The 13,616-nt window shown below is 34.5% G+C and overlaps 1 long non-coding RNA gene across 1 annotated transcript; it reads right to left on the reverse strand.

Annotated features, from left to right (window-relative positions):
- Positions 1-392: 392 nt before the first annotated feature.
- LOC147409653 (uncharacterized) lies at positions 393-2,090 on the reverse strand. The gene is made up of 2 exons (XR_015175089.1): positions 1,248-2,090; positions 393-996 (listed from the first exon to the last, which is right to left on the reverse strand). It is a non-coding gene; the product is annotated as an uncharacterized LOC147409653 (long non-coding RNA).
- Positions 2,091-13,616: the final 11,526 nt, after the last annotated feature.

Consider the following 13,616-nt stretch of genomic DNA (forward strand, 5'->3'; position numbering starts at 1 on the left):
TCGGAACCTTGTCCTTTGGCAAGAGTTCTGGACTCAAACAAGTGTTTAGTTTTTGACAAGGAAAAACCAACATTATGTGAAAAAAGCCCATATTTGACAGTCTTAGCCTATCAAATTTTGAGAAATTTGACGGATCATCCCATCAAATATGCTCATCAAATATTTTCTTGTAGAATTTTTTTTTTTTGACGACCCTGGACTATCAAATTATTGGAGAATGAGATTTAAAAAAAATAAAATAAAAAATCCATAGAGTATGACCATCAAATTTGGAAGTTTAACAAATAATAGCACGGTCCTCCAATTCACCAATCACAATAAACAAAATAATAAAAATAATAAAAAATCGAAAAAATAAAAAACAAAAGAAAAATCATAAAACAAGCTCCAAATTAAACTAAACAATTCAAAACTCATATTATATATTGAAATTCTATTATTAAACAAGCTCTAATAGAAATAATTGGGCACTAACAAATGAAATTGAGTCACATAATTACTTAGAAATAAAACACAATCAGAAGCAAATGGTGGTGATGCCTTTCATCTCTTCTGGCTCTCTCTGCTCTATCGTGTCCTCTTATTTTTCTCAAGGTTTGGATTTTTTCTACATTGCCACCGTTTCCTAGATCAGATACTCTTTATTGGTTCGATTTCTGCGATTTCACGATCCTCTGTAATGATACAGTCAGTATGAGCACTGAAAAAAAGCCAAAATACAACAACATTAAAATCTTTATTTATTTTATTTAAAAGAAAAAAAAAATAGCAAGTCTAACATGCCTTCCATGATGATGTATATGATCAATGGCTACATGCATGTCATCCACGATCTCAATTGTGCAAGCCATCGAATTGTACTCATGATGAAATGAGTGTGCCTCCTCAAAATTTAACGAGGCACTCACTCTCGACCCCCCATATAGAGTAATGCATGTAATGGATAAAGTACCATGAGCTAAAAAAGTTTCACGCTTATCCTTTGATGGTTTGCCTCTACAAAATGTTAATAAAGAAAATATTAAAGCATCATCATCATCACCATCTTTATCATAGCCCTATTTCACCATTTATTTCTATTTTGAGCAAAATGTATAACATGCATCCTATACAATGCTATCCCAGAACCAAACAAAACACGATATTTGGATCTGGGGCAAGTAAGTCTGCCACTTGGGCCATACTCATGTCCAATATCCTCAGATCCAAGTAATCAAAAAAGAACTTTTTAATAAAGAAAGCCATACCTTCACTGCGAAGACCTACAATGAGCTCATTAAGCCCACCAAATCTTTGTGTACACGAAGTGTTTCCTGACAATACCAAGGTGAACAACACTGAGTGTTATTATCTCACAAAAAGTGGAGAGTAATTACTAATAGCATATATTAGTCAGAAATAAAAAGCCAGATCTGCAATATGTAAAATCATGTTCATCACAGTATCATCTAACATATCAGTCAAAAGAATGGATAAAGGAATTACCATTGCACTGCAGGCAGTAGGATAGTCTATCTTTGCATCCAAAACAATGCGTTTGGCCATATCAAAATTAGTGGTTTACACAAAAACGTTGTCATAAATTTTGTCACTTATTGTCCCATGAACCATCCCCTATATATAAACTTTTTAGATGGTAAAATAATTTTAAAAAATGATAGAAAATCCACATAAGATGCAGAAGCTACAAATTGCATCTTCTATTTTATTAATTTTAAAAGTTGAAACAAGAAATGAAGCACTTACCTACAAGGGTGATTGTAAGAAATCCCTGTAACCAAACTTGCATGAGAATTGCAAATGTCAACAGAAAATAGTAGCACATGCCATGAAGTCAACAAATGAAAAGTACATATGCTTTCTGGTGGTAATAATCTTAAAGAGGTTGGGAAGGGAAGAGGAGGGGAGGGGGTAGCTTGGACAAATAACTCAGCTGAACACAACCATGAGGTTGTGGATTCAAGTCAAGCTTACCCACCACACACACACAGAATTAACAAGCCTACCTCAAAGTGTTCTTGTTCAGAAAGTGGATCCATCCTTTGGTAGAAGTACCCAATGTAGTCCAAATAGGACCTCAATGGATAATTAGCTATGGGTCCCTTTCAGCAACAAACATTTTGACAAACATTTTGGCAAAACATTTTTCAAAACATGGGTTAGAAGTTTTGGAATGGGCTGATTTTTGGTAAGGATGATCTCTATGGTGAGGAGATCATCCTCACCAAAAATCAGCCCATTCCAAAACTTCTAGCCCCATGTTTACAAGTTGAAAAATCGTGGACCGTCCATTTTTTGTAAACCATTTTTTATGGGTTAGAAGTTTTGGAATGGGCTGATTTTTGGTGAGGATGATCTCCTCACCGTAGAGATCATCCTCACCAAAAATCAGCCCATTCCAAAACCTCTAACCCATATTTTGAAAAATGTTTTGCCAAAATGTTTGTCAAAATGTTTGTTGCTGAACATTTCCCATTAGCTATACCTACATGACATGAACACCCATTAGGCACATTCCTAGACTTCTACACATACCAATTAGGCATAGTGCAGGACATTTAAAAACAAAATTGTATATACGAACTGGTGAATAAATAGTTCTAACATATTTTAAATACTAAATAGTGTAAGTACAGAAAAATGCATGAGAAATATAACAATGAAATTTTCTGACAACTATGCACTACTATCAAGAAACAGGGGATGTAAAGGGAGAAGGAATGTAGCTCAAGCCACAACACAAACTGTTTCCTAAAATTTGATTTTTCTTTTAATAGGGTATAATAATAACACATACTTTAAAGAGAAAATGGGTTTTAGTCAACTAAAAGGTTGAATCAGATTCCTCAAAGGCTGAATCCGCTAAAAACTATAGCGATTAGCCATTACAAGTTGTTATTCATGGCGAGTCCATCAATGTGATTAGCATTCCTACAGCCCTGAGTCCACTCAAACATTCTTCCATGAAATCAACTTCTCTTTCCTTTCTATTAAATTAATAGCTAATAGCCAATCACTTATTATACTAATACCTACAACTAACCTTTAAATTTATCCCAGCTTTTATACTTAATATTTCTATTTCTAATTTTTCCTATGTATTAGAGTTTGTAGGCATCAATTCCATTAGCTTTTGTTCCTTTCGAATTTGGCTCCTTTGAACAAGCTAAGTTAATTTTCCTTCTTTTCAAGTCTCCCCTAACTATAAGCTCTTACCTATTAAAGCCCCCAGATTCCAAGTAACAAAATGAATTCTACATTTCTAGACTAACTTCTTTGCCTGAACCCGTATGGTTTGACGCAAGAACCCTCGCCTACTGGCCTAAAATACTTACCAAGCCTAAATATGGATCCAAACTGTTGGAATTATCATACCTGTAGAATCAAGCCAAACTGTGGAATTATCAAAGAGTTAATTGACATAAGATACAGAGCTTCAAGAGTCATTCTTTGTCCAAAATCAAATATGATTGATGATGTTCCCAAAGCAATAATATTGACAACTTCAAAATAAGCACATTGATCTTGTAATCCTTCTCTTTAATCAACAACAACAGAATACAAGATATCTTTCCTGAAATATGCTTCAAAAAGACTATCCCATTGACTTTGACACTCATAAGCTGCATATTTCTTCATTTAGTTATTTAATTTTGATCATAAAGTAACTAATATGGGGTATCGACTTAACTAATGAGGCAGACCCATCAACTAGTCAACTCTTTAACACAGGTTTCCTAGTCAACTCTTCTAACTAAAAAGCAAAAATACTTGTAAAACATACTAAGCCCATTACATGAATGTCTCTAAATATCCACACAATTCCCTCTTCAAACACTTTACAGCATCTCTAATTCCTCTTTCAATTCAAAAGCAATCATATAACTCCATTACTCTCTCATATTTTGGATACCTCTAATACTTGCTTACTTGTTGAATAAAACTTCCTTTTCTCCACATTCACTTGTTGCCCGAAGTGTTTTATAGATTATCCAAATGTCATCAGCAGTCTATCTACGTGTCCTTTAGTGAAACCAAGTTCCCCGATGGCACATAATGAGTCCCAAGACCAAGGTATAGTGCATCAGCAGGATATGAGATTCTATTTCCTGTCATTCCTAAATAAGCACCTGCAACAGATCTAACAAAACTGTGTCAAACAATTCCTTTATGACTTTGATTTACTTTTCCTCTCTAGCTCATGCCTTTAACTTGGCTACACTCATTATATGCACTTCTAATTTCTTAGTTGCTCATAATTTCTCCATAAAACATACCCAGTATCACACCTTCGTATTTACGAATTGATGTTTTATGTCTAAACATCAAGCACTATATAGTGCCATATATCCTATTATCTTATCTGCACATCACATGCACTAGGTAAGTGAGGATACACCCTCGTGGGTGACCTCAATGAGCCATTGCTCATATTAGGCAACCCCCGACTTGTCTTTCAAAAATATGCAAACTTTATGCTCTTGAAGCTCCAGGATATATTACTTGGAATTTTGTTCAAATCATTTTCAAGACATTGACTGAAACCTCTTCAAAAAAATCTTAAATTTTGTTTTTTTTTCCAAAAAGATCCATCATCTTCTACTACTACCCACAAATCCTATCTTGTCTTTGACATTTGAACGTTGAAGGAGATAAAATCTTATCAAACAATAGTGAAAGCGCCATCGATCCACGGGGTGCGCGGATCCGCTTTTGACCCTTGAGGTTTGGGAGTCGCCACCTAGTTATTGTGGTCTAGGAACCAAACTGACTCTAACATGGATAAAAAGAACTAATCTACCACAAAAAATCTGAATTCGGGAATCATGTTACGGGGTTGGAAGGTGTTAGGCACCAACCCCGTCCGGCCAAAGCCGGTCTCTACTAACTTCCCAAATATATCACATTGTTAAAAACCTAGATAAAAATAAAAAAATTACATACCTTTCCGATAGCAAGGATTTTGTTCCCTCAGTTCTGATAAAAAGAGCTCCTTGTACTGTACTCCCTTGCTTCGTTCTGTCTCCGGATTTGACTTCGGATCTCCTAGATCAAGGTATCTCCTTGTTTTTGGATCTGAACTCTTCAAGTTTATTGCGGATTTGGGGGTGTTTTTGGAGGGATTTTAGGTGTTTTCTAAACTAAAATTGAAGGAGGGATGTTAGGTAAGGAGTTGGGGCTCCAAAACTAGGGTTTATGGGGGGCTAGGGGAACTTCTAGACCTACTTCTCTTAGGGTTTATGATTTGATACGAAAATAGGGTGTGAGCACCTCTATTTATAGATATTTTTAGGGGTTGATTTGGATAGAGTTAGTGTTTAATTAGAGTTTTTTTAATTAGAGTTGTGTTTTAGTTAGACTTATTTTAGGTAGAATTGTGTTTTAATTAGAATTATTTTAGGTAGAATTGTTTTTAAGTTAGAACTCTATTAGATTGAATTATTATTTAATTAGAACTCTATTATGACTTTTGGTCTTATTTGATTGACTTTTAATGTTTTGACTTTAGTCTTAATTGATTGACTTTTAATATCTTGACTTCAGTCTTCCTTAATTGACTTTAATTTTGACTTTAGTCTCACTTGATTGAATTTAATACCTTGACCTTAGTCTTGCTTGATTGACTTTTAATTTTTGGAGAACCCCCCTCTAAAATATCTTTGATTCTTTGGACCCCCAAATGGAGGGGTCCTTAAAGAAATATCTCACGAACCCTCAACAATTTTACTTGAAAGCCCGATTGATCGATTTCTTCGGTTCAAAATTTTAAATTAATTTCATTAATGTTTCACTTTAATTATTTAATGTTTTATTTATTAATTTCGAATTTTTTAATTATGAAATTACCGTTTTGCCTCCGGAGAGGACTTTTCACGTTTTAAGTCGGTTTTTAATGTTGTAGGATGTTTTAGAATCGATTTTTCGTAAGGAATTCAATGAAAATATTAGTTTGTGTCATTTATGAAATTTTTTGTGTGAAATGGTCATGAACTTTATGAGGGGCATTTTCGTAATTTTGTCGAATTCTGTTAAAATTGGCGAAATGATTTATTTGGTTCCGATTTATTATTTTATGTGTTCGAGAGAGTTTTCCTAAGCGTAACGTAGGCTCTAGGATTATTTTGAGGTTAAAGGTATTTTGGTAATTTGATCAAGTTTTAGTGATTTTTATCGTGAAACTTCTTTTTGGTCTGTAAGATGATGATTTCTATATTTCTGGGGTCGCATTTTCCTAACGTAGCGTGATTTCTAAGGTTTCGTCAATTCGAGATACCTCATCCGGATTTCTAAAACATATCGGGTAACAAAATAAAGCAATGGAATACACATCCATCATTGGGAATCATTGCGATCGGGTTGACGAGTTGATTAATCAGGCGGATGCAAAAATGGGGTGTCTACAAATAGCTGTTAAAAAATTCCAGTTAAGATGTGTCCTTTGGGGGAGAAAAATCAAAGGTTTTTGACTAGAGGTTGAGGACAAAAGTTTAAAACATTTTCTGTAGTCTCCCAGAATTGAACAAGATTAAGGGCGTATTTCATAGCACAAGGGTATATAAAATATTCAATAAAATGTAGAGGGATATAAGTCTAAATCACCCTAAATTTAATGATTTTGCAATCAGACCATTTAAGATCAAATAGTGACCATTGAAGTAGAAAAACTTATTCACCTGTAGGATAAATGCACTATATGATCAGATCTGCTAAAACAAAGCTATGTGCATCATTTTGGCAAGAAGAACAGTTCAATAAATATTTTCCTTAAATAAAAGTGTTTCTATTGGCACCCCATCTTTGACTTATTACACCCCAATTTCTTAAATTATTTCTCTCCAATTAAATATTATAACACACCATTCAAACATTACAAAGGTTTGGCTCAATTATTATCTCAACATTATAACAATAATTACATATGTGAGAGAGAGAATCAATGTATGATTCAAAAAAGCATTTACCAGGATGAATGCATACTCTTTGTTTTGCCCCAGTTCTTGATGCCTTGTTACTTCAGCGGCAAAACGTGTCAACAAATCTCGTTCTCTCAAGCAGAATATTGCAGTCTAATGAAGACATACAGTAAGATAAAACTAACTAGGAATGCTTGATAAAACCAAAAAAAGAAGTCTAACAAGTTCAAAAATTTATTACTTGGAAATGGGTAGTCCTGAGGATAGAGCTTGTGAGTAGAGCTGGAACAACAGGGCAAGGATAATTCATGTGTTCAAATCCCAATCCTTTAAATGGTTTCTTTCTCCTCTGAGCTGTTATAAATTATGCAATGAGTGCCTTGCTAACCTGATTTCACACACATTCAAATGAACAAATCCTCATGGTTTAGACTCTAGCTCAAATAGACCCCTTTATATCAGCTTCATGGAGGACAGAAATGAGAGTAATAAAGATGAGATTACTTTGTTACCAAATGATAGCTAACAGATGATTATCAAAAAAGAAAATAAGCCATAGATGAGAGAGGAAGAAGGGTAAGGTTTTAGAAAGAAAACCAAGAAATTTGTCAAGGTTTTTGAGAGAAACCTCTAAACTACCCAAGGTTTAGAAAGAAACCTCTCAACTTAATTTTTTTTTTGGTAAAGTATGGACTAAAAATTCTGTCTTGATGGGCCAAAATTGAAGATTTCAATGGATTTGAAGTGGTGTCACATGTTCTAGGACGTTTTTGGGTGGAAAATGGCTCTCCAACCAATTTTTAAAACTTTTGCTAAGAGTATTCTTGAAATCCTTCCTACACCATAAAACTTGGAAGATAGGTGATCCTAATACTAGGAAACTGTATATACCTTGCTTAATATAAAACTTGGAAGATAGGTGTCCTATGTTAATAGCACACAACTCAGATATTCATGAAATTCTATGCAAATCAGACTTCCCCTCCCATCTCTACACTAATCAGATTTTGAGTTAAAATCCTACTTACCCATTAATTTAATTTTAGAAAAAAATAAATAAAAAAGCCCATCTTTGTCACATCAGAAGGTGACATTTTAAAGCAAACATATTGATAAGGTCCCAATAATTTCATTTTAGGATCGTAATTTCACCAAAATTATCAAAAGTTTAAGTACTAGTTCCCTTAAAATAATAATAAATTTTATTAAATCCCAAATTAATGTGGCTAACAATAGTTTGTTACTAATTTCAGGTGAAAAGGGTATATTCGAAAATCAACAAAAGGTGTAATATTTACTATTACAACATACGAGCAAAGAGGAAGCATCTGACAAAATCTCGAGGAATTTGGGCGCCATGTCACCGCACCGCAGCTAAACAAGACTGCGCCACGATCATTTCGAGGAATTTGTCCTCGAGATTTTCACAAAAGCTTCTAGAAGCTTCGGTGGTTGTAACTGATTGGGTCATTTGAATCGAATTATCCGCCAAATCACCTCGATTACCCGAATACGAACATTATAAATTGGGAGGTTGATTTTAGAGAAATGGACTCTTCTCTCCTTCTCTTCTTCCATAATTTTTGATTTTTCTTCTTTTAATTCTGTGTAATTTTTCCTTTGGGTGAGCTTTTGAGTGTAGTGAGAACATCAAGAATAAGTCATTGGCTCTATTGTAACTCTTTTGGGAGGCCATCAAGAAAGGAATTAAGTGGCAACATTGTTCTACATTCTCTCCATCTATTTTCTTCTTGCTTTTTGTTGCAACATGATCCTTGTGATGATCGGCTAGATTCTCATTAGAGAAGTCAAGAATGCCGTAGTAAATTCACTCTATTAATGCTATTTTAATTCATTACTTCTGTTTTACATGCTAATTTTATGAATCTCTTCATGATAAGATCATCCAATTTATACTTCCATTTCAAGCTTTGATGAGTGTTACTTAGATAAGCTCAAGAACATTCATGCTCTGTGATGAATGGAAGCATAAGTCGGATAATCTTGCATAAACAAGAGACCTTCATGAAGGCTTTTGGGTTCCAATCAATGGTTACATCGAATCATCTTCCGATCCACGAGCAATGACTTGCTACGTGGACTGAGTCATATGTTTTAGAATTAATTAGCATTTTTGGGAAACTTGCAATGGTAATCTTGAATTCTCTAATCTTTCTTTCTTATATCTTCAATCTTTATTTTCTGTTTTTAATTTCAATTGCAAGTAATTTTCATTTCATTTGTGCAACAAATTAATTCTGTTTTAAAACCAATCTGTTTCTAACTTTGTTTTTGATTTTAACCGATTGAACATTTGAATCCAAGCTGTCCCTGTGGAACGAATTCGACTTGCCCAAAGTCTTAGTTCACATCTTAATCTCTTCATTTATTTAACAAGATTTACAATCGAACATATATGACATTTTCAAGGATTTTCTATTAAAGAGAGTCGGTGCAATCCAAACTCTTTATACAAATTTTAGACTATTGTGCAAAGCCAATGAGTCCTTCTTACCTATGGGCTGACTACAAGGAAATCTATGAGTTGGTGCAATCCAAACATTTTCAATGATTTTCTTCCTTGTTCAAGAAGAAATGAAATCTAATTGGAGTATGAAAAACCAATAAGTCCCTCTTATCTATGGAATGGCTACAAGGAAATCCATGCCTTCAACTTGGTGTTCCAAAACTATGCCAAGAAATAAATCAACCTTAAGCCAACCACGAGAGTACTAGCAGTTGTAGACTCACTGTAAACATAAAAGAACTACATCAGTTTTGGATAAAATAAGACCAATAGTCAATCAATTAGTCACTTAGTACATACATAAAGAAATGTTTGGATACCAAATGAAAATATGAACACCCCTGCAAAACTATAAATTATGGATATATCCCCCCCTTCCCTCCCACCAAATTACATTTAGAGGGAAGAGTCAATTTGACACACTTAAAAAGAAGTTAATGGAAAAAAAATCATAAAAACTTCATGCCAGTGTTGCATAGATTGCATCTACTAGAGTGAAGGTTAAATACTTGCAACAAAGATGGGGAGAACACATAGATAATGAATATCACAGCTAATCTAACTATCAAGGAGAGCATAAAAAAGAAAATGAACCTCCATGTCATTGACATCCTTTAACAACTTACTTGCAATCTCAATTTTACCTAGGACTTCAACCTTCAATTAAATTGAAGCATGTGTTACCTCATTAATAACAAATCGACGTGTAATCAGTTGAAATGATCTCATAGACAATGTATAAGAGAAAACATTTGAGGTTTCTTACATACAAGCAAATAACTAAACTAACCACCATAACTTGTCTAAATAGTTTAAAGAAGAAAAATCACTTTGGAAAGAGGACAAGAGGCTTGGTGTTGCAACTTTAGAAAGAGGACAAAACAAAACAAAGAAGGACCTATGACACCTAGGAAGCAAAGGAATATATTAAGAAATAATAAAAAGTAGCATTCGAAGGGGACTCCCCTTATTAATGAACAATTATGAGATAAGATAAATATGCACTCCCAAGGCTATAACTCTAGATTATATTAATGAGAAGCTGAAAAAAGATGCGTGAAATAGCATGTCACAACATGACACAACCTAAAATGCTTATGTTGACTTAGACCAAAACAAAATCAAGGTTTAGGATGCATGATTAATGATTTTTTTTTTTTTTAATCAAGGCTTAAAGCCTTACATGTTCTTGAATGCTAGCAGGCCAAGCGAAGGGAAATTATCAAAGCCAAAGAATCCCCAACACCACTAAAAAACCACTTCAAACAGCTCTAACAGATTTGAACCAACCTAGACCTAATCATACGAGTATATTTTCCAAAAATTACATGATTTGAATCAAATATAACTAGAATTTTCCCCCAAAACTATTGCTACACATTCAAGATGGAATCCAAAATACAAACATTCAATAAAAAATAATAATGCTGTAATTAAAATACCAAATCAATCTTTAAAAACCTATTTTTAAGATCAAATCTACAAATCACCATCATAAAAATGAAAAAAAAAATGAACCTTGATCAAGATAGATGAGAGAGCTTAAGAGAGGTGGGATTCTGAAGGACGATGGATTGGTTCAACTGATCTGGCTTCTAGAGATCACTTTAAGGCTCCAGTTAACTTAGATCTCATCTTCACTCTATCATTTTTGGTGTTGAGAGATCGAGAGATCAGATACAGAGAAAGATCGATCAGATATAGAGAGAGATGTGCTCGATGGAGACAAACACAGAGAGATTCTCACAATCGGGAGAACTTCTCACAAATCAGAGAGAGAGTGAGAGAGATGGAAAAAAATGCAGAGAAATATCTCACAATCGAGAGCTTCTCATGAAACAGAGAGAGAGAGAGGAGAAAATACATAAAAACTAGAGAGAGAGGGAAACGCAGAGAAAAGGGTAACCAGAGAGAGAGAGGAGAAGAAGGCACGAAATATTCTCCCAATTTCGTGGGCTGTGTCCGTCAAATTTTTGTATCTAAAATTTGTTGGGCCGAGCCCATCAATTTTTTCCTTCAATTTTCAAAGTTTTCACGTAGTGCAAGAAACTCCTTTAGAAAGTTTTGAAATTAAAAACAAAACTTACAAGGATGACTCAATCGACGTATCTTCCAATTGAGTTCTCGAATTCTTCAAGTCCTTGTCTTCATTCCTTCCATCTTCTCATTTTGCTCTTTGCTCCTTGAATCTACTGAAGAGTGTGCAAGGGAAAGTTTGATGGTGAGAGTGTGATCAAATGAGAGGTTTAGAGATGTTGAAGGTGGGTTTGACTAATACTACGCTTTCATGGAGGTTGAGGATGCTCCAAGGTATGTGGGAGGCTTGGGAGCTCAAATCCTCAAGTATTGATCAGTCCCATAAGAAGCAAATGGTTTTTAATATATAAAAATGTTTTGGGCAACGTCTTTATGTTGGTGACACCGGCAAATTGGTTGGTGGCACAGTCAGAGTGGCAACGGTTATAAAATTTCAAAAATATGATAATTGGACAATGTCGGTGGCACTGATGAAGCTGGTGGTGGCATCTTGCAGTAGTACTGCCAGAATCAACCTTTTGTCACCGTCAATGCTCTAGTTTGTCAGTTTTGACAATGGCTAGAGGTGGCACCACCAGCCTGCTTTTAAAATAAATTTATTGTGAATTTTCTAATAGCTTTGGGTGATTCTTTGGTTGGGTCAATAGTTTACCAATTTTATTTAACCAAGGGACATCTAAGGGGTGTGGAAAATGGTTTGGGTGGTCAATCCATATACTTGGTTGGGCTATGCACACACTTGGTCGTTTTGTCAATGTGTCTAAGCTTTCGTGTCGTTGTCAGCGTCTTCATGTGTCTTCCAATATGAATAGACCTGGCACATAACAAGGTCTCGAGATTGACACAAAGTGGAACTGACACAATGGTGAGGATCACCTCATGAAGAAGGTATACTCTCTAACCATTTATTTTTTCCATTGTTAATGCTTACACTATATGACAATGTTATTCAGATTACCTATATGATATGGGTATTCTAGAATTGTTGAAGACTTGAGGTTGCCGAATAAGGAAAATAATATTTAATTGTTAAGGCAAGTAAGGGGTCGAATCCACTGGGATTACTACGTGAAAACTGGAAATTTTGATAGAAAAAATTGACGGGCTGAGGCCCATGGATTTTAGAAATTAAATTTTGACAGTCTAGGACCATCGAAATTCTTGATGTTCCTAGATTTGACGGCTTAGAGTTGTCGAATTTCTCCTATCCTTCATTAATTTGAAAATTTCAGCCCGTTGAAAACAAAAATTTGACAATGAAAAATTCAACACCAATTCAACCTGTTTGTCCGTCAAATTTTATGAAATTTCATGGCTCGGGGCTGTCAAATTTGGGCTTTTTTCACATTGTGGATAATGGGCGGTAAACTAAGATCAAAGGAGAACAACAAAAATTGGATTAAAAACAAGGAATAGAGATTGTGTAATTGATCTATTAGAGCAAGAAATTCAGAATTAAAAAAAAATACAAGAAAGATGCAATTGAGAAGAGCTAGAGAGTTGGAATCCACCTAGAACAAGCAATTTACGTACCTTATAAGTCGAAATTAATCTCGATTCCTCTCTTGATCTCAATTCAATTTAGCAAGAAAATGCTCATGGATTGGAAGATAAATAATTGAAGTACAAAATCAAGGTCTTAAGCAATGGTCTCGTTCACTCAAAGGGTTTAGATTTCAATATCTAATTATCTAGCTTAAGCATAATCCATCTACGGATCCCACCTATGCATGGATTATCAAGGTTAAGCATAACCAATAAAGAAATCTAAAATTAAGCTTTGAAACACAGGAGTTGGATCAAACACTAAAGATAAACCAGTTAGATTAATTAAGCATTACTGGAAGGAAATTGAAAATAAAGTAAACTAAGCTAGATAAACCTAACTTGCTATAATTGAATTATGATCAATTGCCAAGGTTCGTCCAAACTCTTTTAGCAGTATGACCTTACCATGCTTTTACAATAAAATTGTAATTCTGCCAGTACTCTTAAAGGGGGAAATAATCAAGCTACGAAAATACCAAGCAGCATGGAATTAAGAAAGAAAATGCGACTGGATTTCCCTAATGAAGGAGCAATGGACAAGAAAATGATTAACAATTTCCCTTCTAGATTTATAAAGGGAACAAAAGTCG

This window comes from Akebia trifoliata, chromosome 2 (assembly GCF_017979445.1).
Source record: "Akebia trifoliata isolate Shusen 1 chromosome 2, ASM1797944v1, whole genome shotgun sequence".
Lineage (NCBI taxonomy): Eukaryota > Viridiplantae > Streptophyta > Magnoliopsida > Ranunculales > Lardizabalaceae > Akebia > Akebia trifoliata.